At 35.9% G+C, this 25,401-nt stretch overlaps 1 protein-coding gene and 1 pseudogene across 2 annotated transcripts in view; both read left to right on the top strand.

Annotated features, from left to right (window-relative positions):
• Positions 1-16,995, top strand: part of LOC128568672 (RNA-binding motif, single-stranded-interacting protein 1-like) — a 45,003-nt pseudogene extending 28,008 nt beyond the window's left edge. The window contains exon 3 of the transcript XR_008375189.1: positions 15,196-16,995. The product of XR_008375189.1 is annotated as an RNA-binding motif, single-stranded-interacting protein 1-like (transcript). The remainder of the gene's footprint in view (positions 1-15,195) is intronic.
• Positions 1-25,401, top strand: part of ADAMTSL1 (ADAMTS like 1) — a 1,032,656-nt gene that overhangs the window by 56,422 nt on the left and 950,833 nt on the right. The window lies entirely within an intron of this gene.

The raw sequence follows: 25,401 nt of genomic DNA, 5'->3' as shown, positions 1-25,401 counted from the left end.
TACTAATTTGGGGGGTCTTTTTACTTTTATTATAAAACAAAATAGGTACTGAAAACCACAGAAATCAGATACAAGGCTTAATGCTTTATGAGGTGAATACCACTCGAGTGCAGAAACAACTTTGCCATCCACTCAGAAGCCGCCTCTGTGAGCCCCGTTCCAATCACAAAGCCTCCCAGGACTGCCTTTGTAGTAGTTTCCTTGTTACTTCCTTGTGCTTTTTTGTTTTTATTTTTTATCACAAAATGTGATAATGCAGAATGCATATCCATAGATAGAATAGTTTAGTCTTTACCTTTTAAAAATATGCCCTTTGTTTTCTTTTGATTTGTATATTTTTCTCCCATCCCTTTCTTTTCCTTACTATTTTTCATTTAAGAACGAGGGCCATTTGATCTTAATGCTTACATTTCTTTATCCACTGAGGGTTTCAAATGGCATGTACTAATTCTAGCATTTGTTTTTATTTATTATTTGGATTACTTTTTAAAGAGATTCCTCCCTCTCATCCTGTTGTATAATTACCTAGTGGTACAGTTCATATAAAAAAAGGGAATACATGCTTACTTTTTCCTCATATTTAATAGTTACCATGATAATGAATTAATTTTCTAATGTCTTGGAATGTGACCAATATTTTATGAACTCCTGGATTTAAAGATATCTGGGTTTCAATCCATTGAATTTATTATTATTATTGAAATTCGGATAGAGTGAAATCAGATAGTTCTCTAAAAGCTATAATTTCTTTATGTAAGAATAAAATTTCAGGACCATAATGTGGGCAAGTTTATTGCTACTGAGTTGCTTCTAGAGCTTCAGTAGATATACGTTGGAAATAAACAAATAAACAGACATACACATTAATTCCTAGAACTGGAACGTTTGGGAATTCCTGGCATATTCTGTTTTAAGGATCTTGGTGTTTTCTGCCAAATTTCTTTTCAGGCAACTTATACTAATTTATACTCTTGTGGCCACATTATTTATAGTTTTATGGTGAACTAGTTTCAATGTTTTTGCCATTTCAATTTGCTAGTCTTACATTCTTGATTAATCTCTAAGTTGCCTATACTATCCATGATTCTTTAAAGACATGTAATAACATGTAATAATAACAGCTAATGTTTATTGAGCAACTTACTGTGAGTTAGCACTCTATGTAGCACTTTACACACAATCCTCAAAATTAGGCAAAATATAATTATTTAACCTTTATAGATGACAAAAAAGAGTTTGAAGGAGGTTAAATGCACTCAATGTAAATTATAAATCTACAGCTGGATTTGTAGTTTGTCATCCTGCTTTATCTGATTTGGTTTGCTTTTTTGTATCTCAGATTTTTTTTTGTATCTTAGATTTCTTTATAGATTACATTCCTGATTTATTAGAGGTCTTTTGGTATCCTATTGAGGATGGTAACAGGTTTTCTGAAATATTCTTTTGGTTATTATTGTAAATACATTTAAAATGTGTATACTTTCTAATCTTCTCAAAATGTTATCTAATTTTCCTAGGTTTTTTTTTCCTGCTTATTCACCCTTGGATAATGAAAAGTCTATTCAGACTTGGTATTTGCCAACAGACAGGGCATGCTGCTGGCTCTTGGCTTTGCTCACTGAACACTTGTGAACTATGAGATTTCATTCTTATTACACAACTGGAGAACAAGTTGGTATGAACAGCTCTTGCCCCAATCTTCAGTGAGCAGACCTTTGTCTAATGTAGCTTTAGTTGTGTGAGGAGGAATATTCCCATAGTCTCTTCTTGGGTCTCTCCATCTGAACCTATTGATTACATCAAAGTGGTCAGTGTCATCCTGCTTTTACCTCCTCCATCTTGTGGTGCTGTACATGATTGTTCTGTATCTCCCAGAATGCATCGCACCACCAGCGCTCCCACCTTTCTTCAAACAGGTGTGTGTGTATGTGTGTTTTCTTCCTAAGTGTTACAGTTTCTAAATAAGTGTCAAAAGAACTGAGAGAATACGTAGTCTGAGAGCCCTGTGCTGGCTATTTCACATTGCTTGCTCATGAGGGATGGCAGCCCTGTTTTCTGACTAGTTGAAATGCTGGGTCTCCAAGCCAAAGGCTAAGCAAATGGAGGCAGCTGAAATTATATCTCCTATAGCCATTCAGATTTATGAGCATGCTTTATTTCAGCAGGTAGAGCAGGCATTGACTACTACTGATGTTTGATCATTAGTTTAGCTCCTTTGGTTTTGCAGTTAGCAGAATTTTCTTCCAGATTCTGGCAATATATTATTCTCATTTATTGGAACTGGTTTGACTTCATCTATTTCTATATCTTAGACAATTCAGTGCAATGTTGGGACAGGCTGAATCCTACTCTATCTGGCCTCATGCCATTTTAAAACCAATATCTGTGAATGAATTTTGGTGATCAAATTTTTTTTAAAGATCTTTGGAAGACTTCTAAAATACTGAAAATCCTTACACCTGCCTCAATGGCATTTTATCTAGGATTTAAAAAACGATTTCCAGTACTTCTAGTACTGATTTTTAATTGACTTGACCTGCAGGCTATTTATGATGAGTTCCCCTAAGTTTGTCTTCTGAGGCTCCTTTCTGGATCCTGCTTCAGGAATTCTGTGTTATAAAACCTTGATCTTCCACCCACAGCGTTAGGTGTTTACCTCCTCACTGAATTATATTACTCATTACCTAGAGTTTATATATATATGTATACACACACACAGATACATACACACACACACATACATATATATGTATATATATAGCTAACTTTTATAAGCATAGATACCAACTCTGCTTAAACGTCAAAGACAAATAGAAAAAACTGGGTATTTTTCTCTGCTATTGGAAGAAGTAAACTTCACAGTAAATAGGAAGGAAAGGCATATTAGTGAACAATATTTCCTGGGCAATTTTTATTCTTCCTTGGCAGGAACCACAATGTGGCAATGCCTCCTGGAATAGGAAACGAGAATGAGCTAACAAGGAAGGAAACTCTTTGAGATATAGCAAGTGGACTTTGCCTTCACGAGGTATCTGGTTTCACACACATCAGCCATATTCCAATAAATGAAAGGAATTACGGTCAGTAAATCCACACCCTTTGGAAAGACTTAAGGTTATATGCTGTAATATTCTTTCCTTTATACATCTTACCTTTTTCCTACAGCTAAGACAATTTACATTAGTATTATTGAGTTTTAAATTTTGTTCTTTATAAAATGAGATCAGAAGAAATATTTGAGAATTATGCTAAGTGAGATGGAATACTTAGTTCTAGATTAAAATTAGATGTCTTATCTGTGCATTATTAAATTACATTTAAAGAGTGATTTTAGAGAGTATTTTAAATAAGTTTTATATTAGATATTTTTGAAGTCTAATATTTATGATTAAACAGTAAAAAAGTAGAAAATAACTTTTATAAAAGAAGTTACCTTTGCTATATACAAGCTTTTATTGCTGTGAAGAGTTCATATTACATGCTGTATTAAAAATCTATAATGAATTACATGCTGTATTAAAAATCTATAATGAATTTCTCTGTAAAAGTAAAATCATAAAGATAATTCACATAGCACAGCACTGAGATGTCATGAGCTGTATATTGGCACATGAAATCACCTGTATGTTTCACCCATGGACAGTTTACATACTTTCAGGTAAATCCCAATCGGAGTCCCAGTTTTGTTTGTTAAATTAAAGGGATCATCAAAAAAACTTTTGAGTATGCATTTTGGAAAAAACAGAACAATACAATATAGTATCACATGATATTACACTGTTCTATAATACTTGGGAAGTATATGCATTTGTTTAAAAGAGAAAATTGTTTGATTTTTACTTCATTAAAGGCCCTTTTTAATATCTTCTGGTTTGAAAAGTGTAAATTCAAGATCCTGCTCTGTATATCCATAGAATAGTTATATATAATAAAAGAACACATCGTTTTCTTATTTGTATGATGAAATAAAAGACTTGGGTGAAAACAAAGAACCCAGGACTGGGATTTTCATGTAGACAGCATGAGTTTTGTGTCTATATACGTACGTGGCTTCACACACAAAAACTGAGCGAGTTGGGATTATCTTGTGCAGTACTATATAAACATAATAAATGTTAGGTCCTTTGGAAAACTTATTTTCTTGGGCAAAGGAGAAGCATGTTAGAGGAAGATGTTTTTGCCATATTTCTCTCAGATGTCTAGAAATGGTTTATATGCACAGTGAAATGGCAACATGTTTCTCTCAGACACTCAGGCCAGGCTATGTCTTACTTGCTGATTTATTAATACCTCAGAGGGTTCTAGGGTCCTCTGAGGGTTTAACTTGGTTTCCGTGTCAGATGTCTTTATATCTGGTGCTAGTGCCTCTTTTAAATTTAGACATGAAACTTCCTTTTTACCAGTCTACCTAGAGGGGAAAAAAAGGACAATCCTAGATCACTGTAGTAACTTGATCCTACATTTCTGGCTGATCTTTTTTTTTTTTTTTTTTTTTTTGGCTGGGGCTGGGTTTGAACCCGCCACCTCCAGCATATGGGACCGGTGCCCTACCCGCTGAGCCACAGGCACCGCCCTCTGGCTGATCTTTTTCATCAGCCTTGAACTTGTGATTAATCTTCAAGTAGTATATTCAGATGTGTACTGTACATTTCCACTTTTTATTTTATTTAATTAATTAATTTATTATTATTATTATTATTATTTTTTTTTTTTGCGGTTTTTGGCCGGGGCTGGGTTTGAACCCGCCACCTCCGGCATATGGGGCCAGTGCCCTACTCCTTTGAGCCACAGGCACCGCCCACCACTTTTTTATTTTTTGAGACAGAGTCTCACTCTGTTGCCTAGGCTAGAGGAATACAGTGGCTTCGTTATAGCTCACTGCAACTACAAACGCCTAGGCTCAAGCGATCCTCCTGCTTTAGCCACCCTAGTATCTAGGACTATAGGCATGTACACAGCCAGCTAATTTTTTTCTATTTTTGGTGAAAAAAGGGTCTTGCTCTTGCTCAGTTCGGTCTTGAACTTCTGACCTCAAATAATCCTCCCTCCTTGGCCTTCCAGCGTGCAAGAATTTGTAGAGTGAACCATTATGACTTGGGTTTTAAGACTGATATTTTATACTTAATGTGGCCTCCTCTGCTTCCCTCAGTTCCCATTCTAGATCATCAGTATTTCTTACTGCAATTAATATTCTATCATCTACTTACCCCAAGAACAACAAAAAAGGGAGTTATCTTAAACTTCCTACATGGACACCCATTATATCTTATCAACAAGTCCTCAGAGCCATCCCTGCCACCCCACTCCCACTGCCTTGCTAGCCATTACTCACAATATGGTAGCATCCTCTTTATTAAGTTATTCACATGAGCCTCTATATCATTTTCCTGTTTAAAACTCTCAGTGACTCACACTGTCCCAGAGTGAAATTGAAGCACTTGGGCGTGGAATGTAGGCCTTGTGGTGATCTGGCCAGAACTACCTGGACAGCTTGTCCCTTTTCCCTCCACCTCTGACTCTGCGATGCTGAGCTGTGTGTATATAGATGCCAAGGCTGTCATAGTGACCTCCCTCCTGTGGGTTTGCTGCTTCCCATGTATGGATGGCATTTACCTTCTTTATTCTTCCATTTCGGTCTCATGGACTATGTATCATCTTCTCCTCTCGACCCCTTGGCCTTTGTGCACCATCGACACTGCACTTACCCTGGCCTGTTCCCTGGCGTTACACTCCATGCTTTTTGAAGATTGGAATCAAGTCTGATGTGTCCAGTACCGACACTGAAGCATAAAAAATGATAAATTGAACTTATGTATACAATCATAAACATGCCTTGCTTTAGATAATAGATGTTTTTCTATTGTTATTGGTACATGTGTATCTGCCTACATACATACAGTGTATATACTAAATGACTATTCTGTTTATGTAGTAACACTTGGCTTTCTGATATATGATAACCTGAATGCTACTTGTTTTGTGAAGGGCAGTCAGGTATGAGAAAATAAAAAATACCATCAGAACACTGTTTTTAATTGATAGTTTGGGGAATTGGGTAAAAATGTAGAGAAGCATAATGTCCCCCAAGTTCATCCATATTGTTGCAAATGACAGAACTTCCTTCTTTTTTTAAGGCTAAATATTACTCTGTTCTTTCACTCTGTAGGTCATTTTGTTGACTGATTCCTTTCCTGTGCATAAACTTTTAGTTTGATGTTGTTCCACTTGTTTATTTTTGCTTTTGGTGCCATTGCAAAAAAATCATTGCATAGACCAGAGTCATGAAGCTTATCTTCTGTATTTTTTACAGGAGTATTATAGTTTTATGTCTGGTATTTAAGTTGTCACTTTGAGTTGATTTTCATATATGGTGTAATAGTCCAATTTTATTCTTTTGCTTTCTATATCCAATTTTTCCAACACCACATATTGAAGAGACTAGCTTTCCCCATTGTGAATTCCTGGCACCTTTGCTGAAGGTTACTTCATGTGTATGTGTGGATTCATTTCTGGGCTCTCTGGTCCCTGTGTCTATTCGTATGCCAATCTCTTACTATTTCGATTACTATGGATTTGCACTATAATTTGACACCAAGTGGAGTGGTGCCTCCAGCTTTGTTCTTCTTGCTCATGATTGCTTTAGGCATTTGGGAATATTTTCTGATTCTGTGATTTAGCCATTGGAACTTTGATAAGAGATTGCATTTAATCTGTAGATTGCTTTTTAGGTAGTATGGACAATTTGATAATAATGAGTCTTCCAGTTCATTAACATGAGATATCTTTCCATTTATTTGTGTCATGTGCAGTTTTTAAAATAAGTATTCTATAGTGTTCAGTGTACAGATCTTTCACCTCCTTGGTTAAATTTATTCCTAAATATTTTGGGGGTTTTTCTGGATGCAATTTTACATAGGATTGTTTTCTCAATTCTTTTTTTGTCATTGAATGGGTGGTTGTTAATGTATAGAAACACAACTGGTTTTTGGATGTCCACTTTTATATCCTGCAAGTTTACTGAGTTTGTTTATTCTAACAGTTTTTTTTTTTTTTTGTGGAGACTCTAGGACAGCAGTTCTCAACCTGTGGGTTGTGACCCCTTGGGGGTCAAACGATCCTTTCACAGGGGTTACCTAAGACCATCCTGCATGTCAGATATTACATTACAATCCATAACAGCAACAAAATTACAGTTATGAAGTAGCAACAAAAATAATTTTATGGTTGGGGGTTACCACAAAAGGAAGAACTATATTAAAGGGTCATGGCATTAGGAAGGTTTTCTATATGTATAAAATCACGTCATATTCAGAGACGATTTTACTTCTTTCTTTTTGTTTGGATGTCTTTTGTGATATTTTCTTGCCTAATTGCTCTGGCTATGATTTCTAGGACTATATTGAATATAAATGGCAAGAGTGGGCATTCTTATCTTCTTCATGATCTTAGAGAAGGAGCTTTTAGCTTTTCACTTTTGAGTATGGTATTAGCTGTGGGCCTGTCATTTATTATGTGGAGGCACATTCTTTCTATGCCTAATTTGTTGAGAGGTTTTTTTTTTTTTTTTTTTTTTTATCCCCATAAGGTGTTAAATTTGTCAAATGAAATTTTTTCTGCATTTATTGAGATAATCATATGATTTTTATCTTTCATTATATTAATATGGTGTATCATTTGTTGATTTGCCTTTTGTTGAAATCAACCATGGATAAATCCCACTTATGGGCTGGTCATTCATTTTGGTGCATGGTCTTTCTGCTATGCTGTTGAATTCAGTCTGCTAGTATTTCTTGAGGATTTTTGCATCTATATATATCAGAGCTATTGGCTTATGATTTTCTTTTCTTGTAGTGTTCTTTTCTTGGTATCAGGGTGACATTGGCTTTATTAAATGAGTTGGAAGTGTTACCAACTCATTTAATAAATGTTACTTTTGTGAAAGACCGGTATTAATTCTTTAAATGTATGATAATATTCACCAGTGAAACCATCTGGTCCTGGGTTTCTTTTTATTATTGTTCTTGTAAGAGTTTTAGTTATTGATTCAATTTCCTCTTGATATGTTCATTTTTCCATGATTTAGTCTTGGTTGGTTGCACATGTGTAAAAATTTATTCATTTTTTTCCTCTCTGTTATCCAATTTGTTGCCGTACAATTATTTGTAGTAGTCTCTTGTTCTTTGTATTTCTTTGGTATCAGGTGTAATGTCACCTCTTTCATTTCTGGTTTTATTTATTTGACTCTTCTTTTCTTAGTCTTCCTAAAGGTGTGTCAGGTTTTTTTTAACCTCTTCCAAAAGTTAACTGCAAAAATTAACAAAATACCCTGGCTGTTTTATTGTTCCTTTTTCTGTCTCTTGCTTCTTACTTTGTGATTTTTCTGTGGTGGTGAGCATTGATTCTTTCTCTTTATCTTTTGTGTATCTGTTGTGGATTTTTTTTTTCCGTGGTTACCGTAAAGCTCACTTACATAGAACACGTTATAGTTATAATAGTCTATTTTATACCAACAACTTAACTTTGCTTACCAAAACTCTACACATTTATTCCCCCTCTTTACTTTGTTTTTGATGTCATGATTTAATTCTTTTTATACAGTATATCCATTAACAAATTATTGTAGCTATAGTTATTTTTAATACTTTTGTCCTTTAAGCTTTATGCTGGAATTAAAAGTGATTTACATGTCCCTATTATATTATTAGAGTATTCTGAGTTTTCCTATATACTTACCTTTACCAGTGATTTTTATACTTTTATAAGTTTTCTTGTTATAATTAGAGTCTTCTCATTTCAGCTTAAACATATCTTTAGCGTAGTGGTGTTGAAATTCTTCAGCTGTGTCTCTCTGGGAACATTTTTAGTTTTCCTTCATTTGAAGGCTAGCTTTACCAGGTAAAATATTCTTGACTGATGTTTTTTTTCCTTCAGTATTTTGAACATATTACCCTGCTCTCTCTGGCCTGAAGTTACTGCTAAGGTATCTACTAATAATCTTACATGAGATTCACTTGTATGTGACAAGTCTCTTTTTTTCTTGCTGCTTTAAAAATATTCTCTGATTGTGACAGTTTTACGTAATGTATCTTGGTGAAGTCTTCAGGTTGATCCTATATGGAGACTTTTGAGCAGGCATCCTCAAACTTTTTAAACAGGGGGCCAATTCACTGTCCCTCAGACCGTTGGAGGGCTGGACTATAGTTTAAAAAAAAAACAAAACTGTGAACAAATTTCTGTGCACACTGCACATATCTTATTTTGAAGTAAAAAAAACAGGAACAAATACAATCACACTGCCTCATGTGGCCTGCAGGCCACAGTTTGAGGACCCATGCTTTTGAGAGTTATATATTTGGATGTCTATGTTTCAGACTTGAGGAAATTTCAGCCATTATTTCTTTAAATATTTTTTCTGGCCTTTTCTCTCTTTTTTCTTCTCTCTTTTTTCTTCTTGAAATACTATAAAGGATATATTAGTTCTAGTTATGGTGTCCTATAAATCCTATCGGTCTTCTTTATTTCTTCTTTCTTTTTTTCCTACTCCAACTGAATACTTTCAAATGGTTTGTCTTTGAGTTCGCAGATCTTTCCTTGATCCCCCAAATCACTTTACAACAAAGATATTTGCACCAGAATGTTTACTGAAGCCCAATTCATAATTGCCAAGTCATGGAAGCAGCCCAAGTGTCCATCAACCCATGAATGGATTAACAAATTGTGGTATATGTATACCATGAAATATTACGCAGCCTTAAAAATAGATGGAGACTTTACCTCTTTTATGTTTAAATGGATGGAGCTGAAACATGTTCTTCTTAGTAAAGTATCTCAAGAATGGAAGAAAAAGTATCCAGTGTACTCAGTATTATATATATATAATATATATATATATAAAATCACCCACAATATATAATCACCCACACTTTCACATGAAAGATAAAACATAACTGTAGCCCAGGATGAAGATGGGAAGAAGAGGGGGAGGAGAGGAAAGGGAGAAGGTTGGGTGTAGGGAGGGTAATCAGTGGGACCTCACCTATGGTGCATATTGCAAGGGTACATGTCAAATCTATTAAGAGTAGAGTATAAATGTCTTAACATAATAATTAAGTGAGGTGAAGGCTGTGTTGACCAGTTTGATGTAAGCATTACAAACTGTATGTAAAATCAGCACATTGTACCTCATAAATGCATTAATGTACACAGTTATATGATTTAATAAAAAAAATTAAGAGAAAAAAGATCAAGGCTATGCTAGATCAAGACTACTGTTGACATTCTCTATTGCATTTTTCATTTCATTCATTGTATTTCTCAGCTCTAAAATTTCTTTTGGTTATTTTTTATGATTTCAATCTCTGTTGAACTTCATGTTTTGTTCATGTATTGGTTTCCTTATTATTGAATTGTTGGCATAGTTATGTGCTTTTGTGTAGCTCACTCAACTATCTTAAGATGATTTTGAATTCTTTATCAAGTACTTCTTTAGGTCGGTTACTCGTACTTTATCTTGTTCCTTTGGTGGTATTATATTTTTCTTCCTATCCATAATCTTTGGCCTTGCTATCTGTGCTTTGGAAAAATTACCTCTTCCAATAGTTCTCAATTGGCTTCAGCAGGGAAAGCCATTTATCATTTAGCCAATCCCAAGATTCTGGGTGGGCCCGTTGGTGGTATCAAGCACAAACTTTCTGTTGGAGTCTTTGAGTGGGCCAGCCTGGTGCATGGGCCAGCCTGTTGCTTGGATCCACAAGGACAGGCCTAGAGCCTAAAGCTGAAGGGCGAACCTGAAGCTTGGGAGGATGGGGCTAGCCTGGCAGTGGGATTCACTGGGCTGGGCTTAGTGCTGCAGTCTACAGTGAAGTCATGTGTTCACTTTGTTCTCCGCCCCTATGCAGCGGGTATCTGTTTTGCATGGGATTGGGAGAAGAGTGACATGGGTAATGTGAAACTATTCTATCTTTCTTTAAACATCTCTTTATTTTTGTGTTCATGTTAAGTACCACAGATGGTCTTTTTTGTGTTTAAGAGCCATTCAAAAAATATTGAAAACTTACTTTAATAATTTTCAGGTTCCTGTGATTTTTCTTTTTCAAAAATTGAAATCGTTTTTTTCAAATTATGAATGTGACACATAATTCAGAGTGCAAAAGGATGAAAGGAATGAAGTGAACACACTCATGGCTCCCAGGTTGTAATATTAGCAGTTTGATATATCTTTCCCAGGGATGGATTGATGGACTAACTGGTTTATATCTCTGTCTATCAGTGTATAATTGACTGAATGGGATGATTACATGTGAGGTTTTGTAGCTTGCTTTTTCCTTTACTAGTTTCTTTTAAACATTTTTTCTTATAAACTTTATATGTATTGTATTCCAAGATAAGGATTTATAAGAGTTTTATGAGCAGTGTAGCAATTGACAAGCTATTTTGAAATTTTTTTGGTATAAATACTGGAACAAATTTTATCAGAGCTAAAGAGAAAGAGACCCCAATACAGTAATCATGGGGGACCTCAAACTTTTTTGTTGCAAATATTATTGTGAGGAACATACTTGATTTTTTTTTTTTATATTTAGGCACTTACATGAGTATATCCAGATGCCTTTGTAAGAGGTGGAAGCTATTCTGTGAGTTACAAATTTTCAGATGTATTGTCAAAGGCCTCCATATCTCTGGGCCTTCAGGTTTCTGTGAAATAAACCTATTCTTTTGATGGCAACTAGGCATGTGAAATGAGTTGGTGTCTGTACTGTAGTTCTGATGTGGGCTCTGCCTTAGTGGTAAGAGTTTGGGGGCTTTGGTTGAAATCCCAAGCTTAACCTCATTCACCTTTGCAATTTTAAATGTTACTTAAATTCTCAAAATCACCTTTTCTATTTTATAATGTGAAGATAGCTAATCATTACTTTAAACCATTTTTGTGAGGAGATAGCTTTGTGAAAGTATAATAGTTTCTAACACACAGCAAGCGCTCAGTACATGTATCTCTTCTCTGCTTAAAAATGAGAAGATGGAATTAAGTTAGTCCCCCCTAGATCCATCACTAGTTGAATGGTATAAGAGACTGAGGCACATTTTAATTTTTCAGTTTTTGCTTGGGACTTCACTCTGACATCTTGTTGCCTTTCTGAGTGGCTGATGACCAGTAAAAATTTGGCGTGGAATGATGTAATCACCCTGTTTACCATAGAATACTTACGTGTTTTTCTATGACTGAAATATATCTTAAATAAAGTATCTTAACTATATCTTAAATAAAATATATCTTAAAGTTTTAACTTTAAAATGTTAAAACATTAACACTAGATAAGTAGGAGGACCATTTAAAATGGTTAAAATAGTGTTTCTTTTCCTACACATATCATAAAGTTTAAAAGGTTAGATTTAACCACAGGGAAAATAAAATCTTGAAAAATACTTTGTAGTTCTGAAAACTTCACAAAGAGGTACTTGAGAAGTGATAGAAGGGTAAGACTTGGCATGAAGTGTATAAAATAAGGAGGAAATGAGTTGACTGAAATGCAGAAGCATTTTGCCTTACGGAAGTTTAAGTGGATATAATTTAGTGAGAAGAACTTTTCCTCTGAATGAGCAACTTTGCATAAATTGCATAATTAGACATAGAATCCTATAATCTTTAAATATCGCACAGGAAGCAAAGCTTAGAGATAATGTACTCCAATCCCTTAATTTTATAAATGAGAAAAAATGGGATCCAGGGCGGCTCTGCTGTACATGTGATGATTTCTGTAAGGGGCAATTTCTGAAGATTTGTTAGGATGAAGGGCAGACGCCAGCATCTTCATTTCATGCAAGAGGAAATGGGTACTGAAATATGGTGGCAGTGATAACCCAAATCCAAGCCTAGGACCCGTGTTCCAGTGTTCTTTTAACACTGTTCAAGACACATGCTGCGTGGCCAAGAAAAAGAAATGATTTTATTTACCTCAGTTCTTCAATATGTGAAGAAATGTTCTGCATGAATAGAGATGTTTGTGGAAGCAACTGGCCAGCAGATGATGATTCAGTTATTTGCAGTTTTGTTGATCCTTGGATATGCTTGGAAGGTCTGAGTTCGTAAGTATAGAAAGCTTTTCAGGAGCATATTTAAAAGAATATTAGAGTGCTTGTCCCGTGTTCCTATGTGTTTCTACCGAAGGTAAATTGGTTATTAGAAGATGTGTGTTTCTTACCTGCTGTGCTGCAGTGACTGTTATCCTTAGAAACTCAGCTCTTGGCCCTCTCTGGTTATCCTCGTAAAGGAGGATCCACGACAGGGGTGGGGAACTTTTTCATGTTGAAAGGCCATATTAATTTAGCTATAATCAAATGAGGCCTCATTCCAGATACTTTAATTAGATAGACTTAAAAATGTACATTATTTTGTAAAAATCGAACTGCTTTGTACTTAATAATTTCAAAAAAATGAAAACTATTTGTTAAAGTTAGCTAACCTTTTAATGACCTTGTTGCATCTGAATTTTGTTGGAAACTGTTTGAATATTTAGTTGCAGCATTGAAGGTCTGTGGTTTCAGTTGATCCCCTAGCTGGATAGCGGTGATCTTTGACCCTAAGGGCATCTTGATTTGGGTTAGTAGGAGAGTGCAGAGTCATAGCAATAGTGTCTGGAAAGGAAGGAAGCATGTCTCAGGCATTTTCCGTATTTTAATTGGATCTTTCTTAGCATCAGACAATGACTTTAAAATGTCATATACTGAGAGCTCAATCCATTCCACCTGTAGTTTTTTAGGTGCCTTAGTGAAATCAACTAGGTGAGGCTGAAGCGCTAATTCGAGTGTGATGTCATGATTCTCAGAGTCTGACCCTTTCATTGTGTTCTCCAATTAATAGGTCTATAACAGTTGTGTATGCTTCAAATGATTCCCATATATCATCCTCCTCATTAATGACCTTTGCTAACTGGGACAATGTTCATCTGAAATTTCCTTTTGAAGAAGTATTTTGAAAAAAGATAGCTTTTGGCTTTTTTCAAAATCCTTGGATTTTTTTTTTCCACATTATATATCAGCAGTCCCTGGGTTACAAATGAGATAGGTTCTGTAGGTTGGTTCTTAAGTTGAATTTGTGTGTAAGTTAGTAAGTAAATTTACCCTTTAACTGGAATAGTCTCTGTAAGTTCAAGTCAGGTGTCAATCAGATGTTTGTAAGCTGGGGACTGCCTGCATATGCTCAGTTTTACCTTGCAAAGTAATATTGAAGTCGTTCTAATTTGACATGACATCATACATTCTGCATTCGTATGGGAATCTTTGAATAATCCATATTGAATACTTTATCCTTCAACATCAGCATGTTACAGAATTGACCTTGCTGTATTGCATTTGAACCAACATAATTAACTATGCTTATAATTTGTTGTAAAGTATCACTTAAAACAGTAGCTTTAGCACAGAGATTTTGCTGATAACATATGGAAATAATTTTTTTTAAATCTCTGCAATAAGTCCTTCATGTTTTCCTGTCATAGAAGGTGCCTTGTCTGTGCATACATTTACTAAATGTGCTGGATTCAGTCCCACTTGCAACATATATTTTGAAAGTTGTTGAAGATATTTATTCTTTGTGTTCTGTTGGTAAGAGTGCCCAAAGCAAGTAACCCTTCATAGCAAAGAAAATCTTCTGTTATGACCTGAACGAAGTATGAAACTTGTGCCAAATCAGTAGTATCAGTTGATTCATCCATAGCTATTCGGTAATATGTAAGTATTTTCCTTTTGAGGTATTGTATAAAGTTCTGTTAAGTGGAAGGCCAGTTCATACTGCCAATTGTGAATTACGATTCTTCTTGAAAGAGGCAGTTGTTTGTACTTTGAAATGTCCTACAACTTCCAACAATTCATTCTTTCACAATTTCTACATCATTGAATAGCTACTCTTTTTCCTTAAGTATATAAGTTAATCTATAAGTTGCCTTAGTGACATTATTTCCAGGTTGTATTATTGCTTGAAATAACTGTCTTTGCTTTTCATTTAATTTCTTCAGTATAACCTTTCATATCTCTTTCTCTAATTTAAAATAGTTGTGGTCTTTATGAGTGTTACGATGCTGATGAACATTGAATTTCTTTAGTGTTGGTATCACAAAGCAAGCAAATCATCTTATCTTTAGTAGAAACAAGATAATATCCCAATTCCCAGTCCTCATTAAAAATCTGTTCTTCCCCCAGTCCCAGCACCACCAGCAGTAATAACAATAGTAGCAGCAGTAGCAACTCGGGATGGGATCAGCTAAGCAAAACAAATCTCTATATCCGAGGACTGCCTCCCAACACCACCGACCAGGACCTGGTGAAGCTCTGCCAACCATATGGGAAAATAGTCTCTACAAAGGCAATTTTGGATAAGACAACAAACAAATGCAAAGGTTATGGGTTTGTGGACTTTGACAGTCCTGCAGCGGCTCAGAAAGCTGTGTCTGCCCTGAAGGCCAGTGGGGTTCAAGCGCAAATGGCAAAGCAACAGGAACAAGATCCCACCAACCTGTATATTTCTAATTTGCCACTGTCCATGGATGAGCAAGAACTTGAAAATATGCTCAAACCATATGGACAAGTTATTTCTACAAGGATACTACGTGATTCCAATGGCACAAGTCGTGGTGTCGGCTTTGCTAGGATGGAATCAACAGAAAAATGCGAAGCAGTTATTGGTCATTTTAATGGAAAATTCATTAAGACACCACCAGGAGTTTCCGCTCCTACAGAGCCTTTATTATGTAAGTTTGCGGATGGAGGACAGAAGAAGAGGCAGAACCCCAACAAATACATCCCTAATGGAAGACCGTGGCATAGAGAAGGAGAGGCTGGAGTGACGACTTACTTATGACCCAGCTACAGAGGCTATGCAGAACGGATTTTATCCTTCACCATACAGTATTGCTACAAACCGAATGATCACTCAGACTTCTATAACACCCTATATTGCATCTCCTGTATCTGCCTACTAGGTGCAAAGTCCTTCTTGGATGCAACCTCAACCATATATCCTACAGCACCCTGGTGCCCTGTTAACTCCCTCAATGGCGCACACTATGTCACTACAGCCTGCGTCTATGATCAGCCCTCTGGCCCAGCAGATGAGTCATCTGTCACTAGGCAGCACCGCAACTTACATGCCTGCAACATCAGCTATGCAAGGAGCCTATTTGCCACAGTATGCACACATGCAGACAACGGCGGTTCCTGTTGAGGAGGCGAGTGGTCAGCAGTAGGTGACTGTAGAGACGTCTAATGACCATTCTCCATATACCTTTCAACCCAATAAGTAACTGTGAGATGTACAGAGGGTGTTCTTATGTGAAGAAGGGTGTGAAGGCTGAACAATCATGGATTTTTCTGATCAATTGTGCTTTAGGAAATTATTGACAGTTTTGCACAGCTGTATGAAATGGGCTTTCTGAAGTTTAATAGTCCAACTTCACCCATGGTATCTGTGCTTGCCCTGCGAGTGCTGCTGTAATTCAGCGTTGCCGTCAGCGTCTCTTTTCTTAGCTTTCCGTTTTTCTTTCAACGTAGTGTGAAGTGTCTTATCCTTTTCTATGAATTCCAATTTGCCTTAACTCTTTTGATGCTGTAGCTGTTTCAGTAAAAGTTAGTTCAAACTAATGATGTAGAATGCTTTGACCAAATGAGCTGGTCTATTATGCCTTGTAAAACAGCAGCATAGGGCTTTTAAAAGGTAGTCAATAAAAGTTGCTGAAATTTTGGCTTTTTTAAAATACGTAGTAGGTGTTTTTAATGATTTTTCACATAATGTGTAAAGTAGTGAAATGCAAGAAGGGAAAAATGTTTTGTGTGAAACATTTTCTGACTGGGGAACTTTTAATAGGGTAAATTGTTTGTAAGGCTGTATGCCAACAGTTTCCTCTGATAGGTTGACTGATTTAGGATATCTGCTGTATGATGCAATGTAAAGTCTTTTTTGCCTTTTTTCAGGAAAAAAAAAAAACAACCTAACTTGATGTTCTAGATTTAGTGTAGGTAGAGTGGGGGCTGGGGGAGGGGGGTGGGGGAGGGGAGTCACTGAATGTTTTGTCCTTCCTTTATACTAATGATAGTGCTTTAGAATGAGAATTATGCCTGAAATCTGGCAAACCGAAAAATGTTGCTATTGCAACAAAATGGCAAAAGCTAAAAGTAAGGATTTATCTTCAAACATAGGCTGAGATATGAATAGAAACAAAACGATTGGCTACTAGCTCTCTCTCTCTCTTTCTATTAGGTAAATTTGAAAATAAAAATGACTTGGCACTTTTAAAGGTAACTTCACCAAAGACCGAAGAGCCAGTAACCAGTAGCTCCAACTTGTCTCAGCATCACATCTTCTGTGCTCTTTATTTTTGCCGGACCAGTTTGCGGTTAGGAGAATGTGCCTTTTGTGTACCTTTGCCTTTAGGTTTTATAATTTTAATTGATGTATGGACACACACCAACAAACAAAAAAGCATGAAGGAAGATTTGGATCCAAGCAGTGCCACACCTTACATCATCACTACAAGTGTTCAAGTGTAAAGAAAACCAATTTTGAAACTATGAAATTCCTGATTTCATAAATACACAGTTATTTTTACTTTAATACCTATGAGATAATTCACTGTTATTAAAGCTTTTATTAAGGCAATTGCATACGTTTTAAAAGCAATGGTAAATTAAGTTGTCTTCCAAAACTGTGTACTTGTCTGGTCAGCTGTGTATTATCAGTTATCTACCTCAGAGTCTATTTTCTTTTGTGCTGGGACAGGTTGCTGGCCCTCCCTGTTTCCACAGACCAAATCCTCCTAGCTCAGGAGCTAGGGCTAAGCAGTTATTTCTTTCAAGTATTTTTTAGTTCTTAAATTTTATGCTTGTATTTGATTCTAGATGTCAGTGACATTTCATAGTTTCAAAAGTCCTTGCTGCTCTGAGAAGTGTAGATTCTAGTGAAAATTACATAGTCATAAGAGAAATATGGTTTTTTTTGTTTTGTTTTTGTTTCCTTTTTTTAAAGTTGTGGTATTATTGGTTCTATGCTCCCTGGAATATTACTGCTTTGTGAAAGTCCAGACTGAACGCAGCACCCTCTGTGTAACTAGTACATTTATAAATCTGGGTCTCTCACTACTTGATATTTTTGCATTAGTTAAGACAGAAATTTGATAGCTCAGTTAGAGGAGAGGGGAAGTCTGCTTCTAGAAATGTCTGAACTAAGTGCCATACTTGTCTGGGTAAGATTTGGGAAACATAACCTCTGTACATAAAAAAAAAAAAAAAAAATCAGTTAAACATCACATAGTAGACAGCCATTAAATTATAAAAAAAATTTATGAAGAAAGACCTTTTGTACAGATTGAAAAAAAGATTTTCATAGAGATATCTATATGATCAAGAGAGTTAATTTTTTATTTTTGTTTTACTAGTGCCACAAACTTGCCAGTGGTAACTTATTTGTCCGGTTCAAGATAACTCTGTAGTTTTCTTTCCTAGGACTTGTTGTTAAACGCCAAAAGACATTTTTGAACTGTACATTTGATCAGATTGTTAGCTTTTCTGTTTTATTTCTTTTGAGAACCTTTGAATAAAAAACGTCTGAAATTAAAAAAAAAAAAAATCTGTTCTTCCTTCAGTGTTCTGTTTATCTTCTTTGACATGATAGGTAGTTAAGAAGACAGAATGAAAACATACTGTTTAGCTGTGCACTTATTCACAGATCCCACCTCAAACAAAAACACAGGGCACAGTTGTTAAAAGCTGATAACAGACTGCCAGTCTTGCCCACCATGAATTCTTGCAAGCCAGCCTCTTGCTGTAGTGGCACCAGTCAGGTGGGGAAAGTTAGAACTAAATCACGAGCACAGAAACTGTCAGTTTAGCCCTTGTGGCTTACTGATGTTTAATTGTGCTAGTCAATCTGGGAGAATTATTTCACTGAAACCTTTTTTTTTTTTGTATTTTAAATATGTTCGTTTTTAAAACCAAAAATATAAAAATTAACAAGATGTATTAATAAAAGAATCTGTTCAGTAAAGTTTGGATTTAGTCAAAAGGCTGCATTTAAGGACCTAGAAGGCCTCATGTGGCCTTACTGGTTCCCTACCCCTGAGCCATTCATTCAGCCCAGTTGCCCACATGGTCAGAAGTCCAGGACTTCTGGAAGAAATCCCCCAAGAAGCAGTCCTGAGTACATACCTGAGTAGAAAGCAGTGGACATACTGAACAAATATTAAAAGCCAAGAATGATCTGTAATCCTCTATCATTGTGTACATAAGTGACTTTTCCATCTTCTATCACCAGTACTTGTGAAGAGTTCAGATTAAGTTGAATTTAAATAGGACAGGAAAGGAATTCCATTTAAAGTTCTGCTTAGTGTCGCTACAGAGGTTTGAGCTTTCAGGTGAGCGCTCGCCCTGTGCTGCGCTAGCACAGCCTACTGCGAGCGTGGCACTGCAGTACAATAACTTATTTCAAACGCCAGGTGTGTGTGCAGGACCAGTTTTTGGCCTTAAAAAAATTTATTACAGATGTCTGGAGTTGAGACTGTTGACTAGGTGCAAACATTACCTCATACTCCATCTGACACTAGCACAGTTGGGGGGAGATTATAAAGGTAAATAAAAATGTGCTAAAATGTAAACGTGGGCTATTTCTTCAGCAAATTGGGTTTTCTCGTTATAGCCATTTTAGTGTTTTATGAGTCAGATAATAGAAATCCTGAAATTAAGTACAGATTTACAGCTTGTTAGGGTAACAGTTCCCACTAATCCCTTGAATTTTTGATACTCATGGTCCCTTTCAGGGACTTAAGTGAGAATAACTTCTTTTATATCATGTCTCTGTGAGTTTCCAGAGAGTATCTGTAAATGTTGGAAACAGTCAAAAGATTTAGCATTTCACGTTTATAGATCTAAAGTATGGGCGGCAGTGGGTGCATCAGGGAACTTAACTCAGACTGGTGTTACTATCATAGCATTCATAGCTTCTTTTTCTGTCCTGATGGTAAGTCCCCACGATGGTGAGCACCACATTATAATGACTTTGGAGGGCCAAGGAGACAGAGCACAGGGAACAATCAGTGCTATTTGATGATTATCAGCAACAAAAGTGACTACAGGGACTTACATGTCACAACAATCTGATGTTAGTTTTATATTACATGGGCTGAAAAACATCACATGTATCTGATCCATACAGCTGAGGCAAAGGGAAGAGAGGGCACTTGGAACATTTGGATCATTTTGGCTTCTAGACTTCATGTGTTTATAACGTTTGTTAAGTAGTCTTTTTTAAAAGGCTGGGCAGGGAGAGCCTATCTTGACTAATGAGTAATGACACCTGAAATGTGCCCGAGAAGCATCTGGTAATGAAGGAATTGGTTAACCATCACATTGCTTTAGAATTCTGCCAGCAACCGGGTCCCAGATGCCCTGCTTTTGTTTTGGAGCGGTTGGAACCTTTTCATGTCTCTCAAACTGTCGATAGACTCACATTCCCTACATGTGCTGCTTGACTGTCTGAATCAAGTGCAGACTGAGTCTTGAAAGAACTCATGTTGACTTGTTAACCTCTCTGTGATAGCCCGGGATATGCACGCTTGTCTTTGCAGAGACCCCGTCCCAGGAGTCCAGCCTTTTTTTGCATCTTTCTTTGAATTACATGGGCTATGACAAATGTGTTTTGGTTCATTAAAATAGTAATTGCAAAGTATAGTCTTACTTCAGTTCTGGGGTTTTTGAGTTTGTGTTGCCTGGTGTTGATTGCTAGTTTCACTATTCTGACATTTATGGCTGTGTTTCATCTTGGAAACCATGTGCGGTTATAACTGGGAGTTGGCAGGTGCAAGAAAAGAGTAAGTGAAGCTTTATTGGCATTGTTTTATTCCTCAAGATTCCTTTCAGAAGGTGAAATAAGAACTAGTGAGTAAATTGGAAAGAATGGAATTTTCAAGCCTGTTAAAGGTATGACCTGATTCTGAGTTGGTATGTTGCTCTTCATTGAACTCATTGCTCTAGTGACAAATGTAACATTGGGTTTCAAATACTTAACCTTGCTGATAATTCCTTTCCACAATGAATAGACGCAGTTAATGCAGAATTAGAGAGCAGATGGTTCCACAGCGAATACGTTGTAAGTTTTCATGGGGATTGTTACACTGATGTGAAAATCACAAGAGTATTCATAGCAGGCCCATGTGTTACTAGTTATGTAATTCTTTTATATAAAATCCCCTTATTGTTTTTTTAAAGAAATCAATTTATTGGAGGAGATGGCCAAGAGTGCCATCATTTTAAAGTAAAATATCTGACTTCACCTGCTGAGAGGAGCCAATTTGATATTAAGTTCTGTTAATGATTTAACTTTTCTTCTGTTGATGTCATCATGAGCCTGTTACTGCTTTCAATTATCAGTGAGCGCTTTGCTTTTTTCCGAGGAAGAGAATATAGGTAGAAAATATGTTGAAATAATGATTTTCATTTTTATACTAAATTGTAGTTTTATATTTTATGTGAAAATTGGTAACAAAATTTCATGTTGGTCTGGTTTAGTGTTTCTCTGCTTCTTTTGGTTTTTGTTCATTATGGACCCCCAAGGAACTTATTTGTAGACTTTTTACTTCCCTCAATTGCTCTTCTTTTCCCCTGTGTGAAATTAAATTCTAGGAATAAGATGATTTTTGTCAGATAGGGTTTTTCACAGCCCGCCAAGAACCAATTTTCACTCTCCTGGGGATGATTATGCCCCCCACTGAAAATATATAGCTTATTTACAATAAACTTGTGTGTAATTAATAACTTTAATTTTAAAATTCTCATTTATTAAAAAGGTATTTGTTATAAAATAGAGAAAGAAATATGAGACAAGGAAATAAGAGAAAGAAAAATGAAGAGAACATAAAATGTACTCATTAGCCCACCTATCCAAACAGGGTCTTTGATAACTCCTTTCTGTATGTAGTTACAAATCCTCATATTATTATATTTGTATACTTAGAGTTTTAGTCACAGGTAGATTGTACTACATAACATGTATTGTGATTTGCTTTATTCATCCAAACATTATTTGAACATCCAAAGCCCCAAATAGGATTATACAAGATCATTTTTACTGATTGTTTCATTGCTTTAGTTATTTAACTAATACCCAGTTATTTCATATTTACATTCTAAAAACCATTACATTGATTTTAAAAATTATTTAAAATGTCACTATGCTTTCCTTGTAACCAAAGCTTTTTGCACGTTAGTTACTTAAATTATTTTCAAAAGCAGAATTAAAAGCCATTTACATTTTAAAGTCTTTTTGCAAGAATATTTCACCAGTGTACATTTCCACCAGCATTAGATTATATGTTTTCCTGCAACTTAACCGACAAAGGGTATTATTGCTTTTTAAAATATTTGCCACTTTAATGGACAAAATACTTGTTTTAAGTGGTATTTGTTTATTTCTGGAAAGGGTAGTTATTTTTTCATGTATTTATTGACTTGTTGGCATTTTGTTTAACCTTTTTCTAAATTAGAAAATGAACATCTGATTCTTTAACATGCAAATGTGCAGGGTGATTGTAACATTCTTGATGTGAGAACAGGCAGTTTCTGAACATGAGCTCACATTAGGGCAGAAAAAGTACTGAAGATATGGACCTGTTAAATGGAAATTAGGATTATTATTATTTTTTTCAACTTTGATAACTTTTATTTTCCCTATAAGGAACAATTAAGATTATTTAAGCAAAAACTTCTTTGGGATAGGAGAGAATTAAAAGCAAGAGTGACCTTCAGATGTAAGATTTCTTAAAATAAGCACTCTTCCTCAAAAGGGAAGCTATTTTATAAGTTGCTAACATGGCACAGAGAAATTACCTTCCATCGTGTGTCTGTCGATAAGCTTAACTTTTGAAAAGTTATAGAAGTAGCTGTTCTGCTTCAGGTATTTTGTTGATGACCACTTATGTTCTTTACTTTGCATCATAAATTGTCATTTATTCATTGGTATGTTTGGACTCCTCTCATTTTGTTTTTAGTCAATTAAGTCAAGTTCAATAACACAATTTTTTTTTTTTATTGTTGGGGATTCATTGAGGGTACAATAAGCCAGGTTACATTGATTGCATTTGTTAGGTAAAGTCCCTCTTGCAATCATGTCTTGCCCCCAGAAGGTGTGGCACGCACCAAGGCCCCACCCCTTCCTCCTTCCCTCTGTCTGCTCCCTCCCCCCATGACCTTAATTGTCATTAATTGTCCTCATATCAAAATTGAGTACATAGGATTCATGCTTCTCCGTTCTTGTGATGCTTTACTAAGAATAATGTCTTCCACTTTCATCCAGGTTAATAATGTCTTCCACTTTCATCCAGGTTAATACGAAGGATGTAAAGTCTCCATTTTTTTTTAATGGCTGAATAGTATTCCATGGTATACATATACCACAGCTTGTTAATCCATTCCTGGGTTGGTGGGCATTTAGGCTGTTTCCACATTTTGACGATTGTAAATTGAGCTGCAATAAACAGTCTAGTACAAGTGTCCTTATGATAAAAGGATCTTTTTCCTTCTGGGTAGATCTTTTTCCTTCTGGGTAGATGCCCAGTAATGGGATCACTTTTACACTGCTGGTGGGACTGCAAACTAGTGCAACCTTTCTGGAAGGAAGTATGGAGAAACCTCAAAGCACTCAAGCTAGATCTCCCATTTGATCCTGCAATGCCGCAAAATTTTAACTAATTTATTCTTAGACTCTCAGAATTTATTCTTAGACTCTCACTATTATTCTCCTAAAGGAACCTCCAGGTCTGTGAATTTCTCACATTTTTTTTTTTACAGGTTTATATATCAAAATATAAGTCACTACCCAAATTTTTTTAGCCTCACCTTGAGTTGAGCTCATTATACATACTTAATTTCCTGGTTGTTACATAAATTAATTATTAAGGCCCATTTCAACAAACAGCAAAAAGAACTCAGAAAGACAGATTATTTTTTTTATTTTTTTGAGACGAGTGTTACTTCGTCACCCTTGGTAGAATGCCATGGAATCATAGCTCACAGCAACCTCAAACTCTTGGGCTCAAGTGATTCTCCCAAGTAGCTGGGACTACAGGTGCCTGCCACAATGCCGGGCTATTTTTAGAGATGAGGTCTTACTCTGGCTCAGGCTGGTCTCAAACCCATGAGCTCAGACAATCTGCCTGCCTCAGCCCAGATGATTTTTTTTTAATGAAATATCGGAAAGTCATAATAACATTGCTCTTTTTTCTAAGCTGGACCGTGTGTCCGGATAATACTTTTTTGATTTTGGAATTACATGTTATTTAGAACCGATGATTAAATTATTCACATTTCAAACTTGATAATATCAATTCTTTTTTTTTCTTTTTTTATTTATTATTAAATCGTAGCTCTGTACATTAATGCAATAATGGGGCACCATACACTGGTTATATACCATTTGACATATTTTCATAATACTGGTTAACATAGCCTTCCTGGCATTTTCTTAGTTATGGTGTTGAGACATTTACACTCTACATCCAGTAAGTTTCACATGTACCCTTATAAGAGTGGTGGGATAATATCAATTCTTTACTCATTGATAGATGACATCTTAACTGCTGTACCAACTTTACCTAGTAGGAAGATTGTAGGTAGAAAGATGCTTTTCCTTTATCTGTAGTTAGAATTCTTTTATGAAAAATTTCAGGAACAAAATGGATAGTATACTAAAATAAAGGAAACATTAACTTTAGAAAGAAAATTCCAAATACTTCATGAAATCTTTTGTCAAGCCTTGGTTCTGGAATTTAAGGAAAAATAGAGGTAAATGGTGTATGAAATTTGAATGTAGATGTCCTTACTCTACCCCAGATTCTATACTAGGAATCAGTTGAGTAGGTTTTATCCTAACAACAATATTGTGACCCCCACTTAAAATATGCGGAAATTGAGGGTCAGAGAGGACTGATGTCTTCTCAGCTCTGTCTGCATACTCTATGGCTGGTCTGGAAGCAGAGTTGGTATTATTCCAAACCTGTGTCCTTCCTGTGACTGCCTATGTCAATGTGGAAAGCAGCATTCTTATCAAAGCAGTGGGAAATGCTACATGACTATATGTAGGCAGATGGACCTGAGCTTTTAACCCACGACTGATTCAGGGGTCACTAAGTGACCACCTTAGAAAACAGGAGCCAGCTAAAGTGCTGTTGAGGTCCCAGAGTCACATACATTTACTTTTGGACCGAAAAGGTGTGAGTTGAACTCAAGAAAGTTTAAAAAAGCCAAGTCTTCTAAGAGGTGAATGGTTTGGGTATAGCTCCTGTCTTCCTGATTCCTTCTCTGGATGGCCCTTGTTTGAGTAACTCCTACTGTCTACCACAATGCCTGGTGACCCTTAACAGAAATGAA

Source organism: Nycticebus coucang, chromosome 2 (assembly GCF_027406575.1).
Source record: "Nycticebus coucang isolate mNycCou1 chromosome 2, mNycCou1.pri, whole genome shotgun sequence".
Taxonomy (NCBI): Eukaryota; Metazoa; Chordata; class Mammalia; order Primates; family Lorisidae; genus Nycticebus; species Nycticebus coucang.
This window is presented reverse-complemented; position numbering and strand designations above follow the sequence as displayed.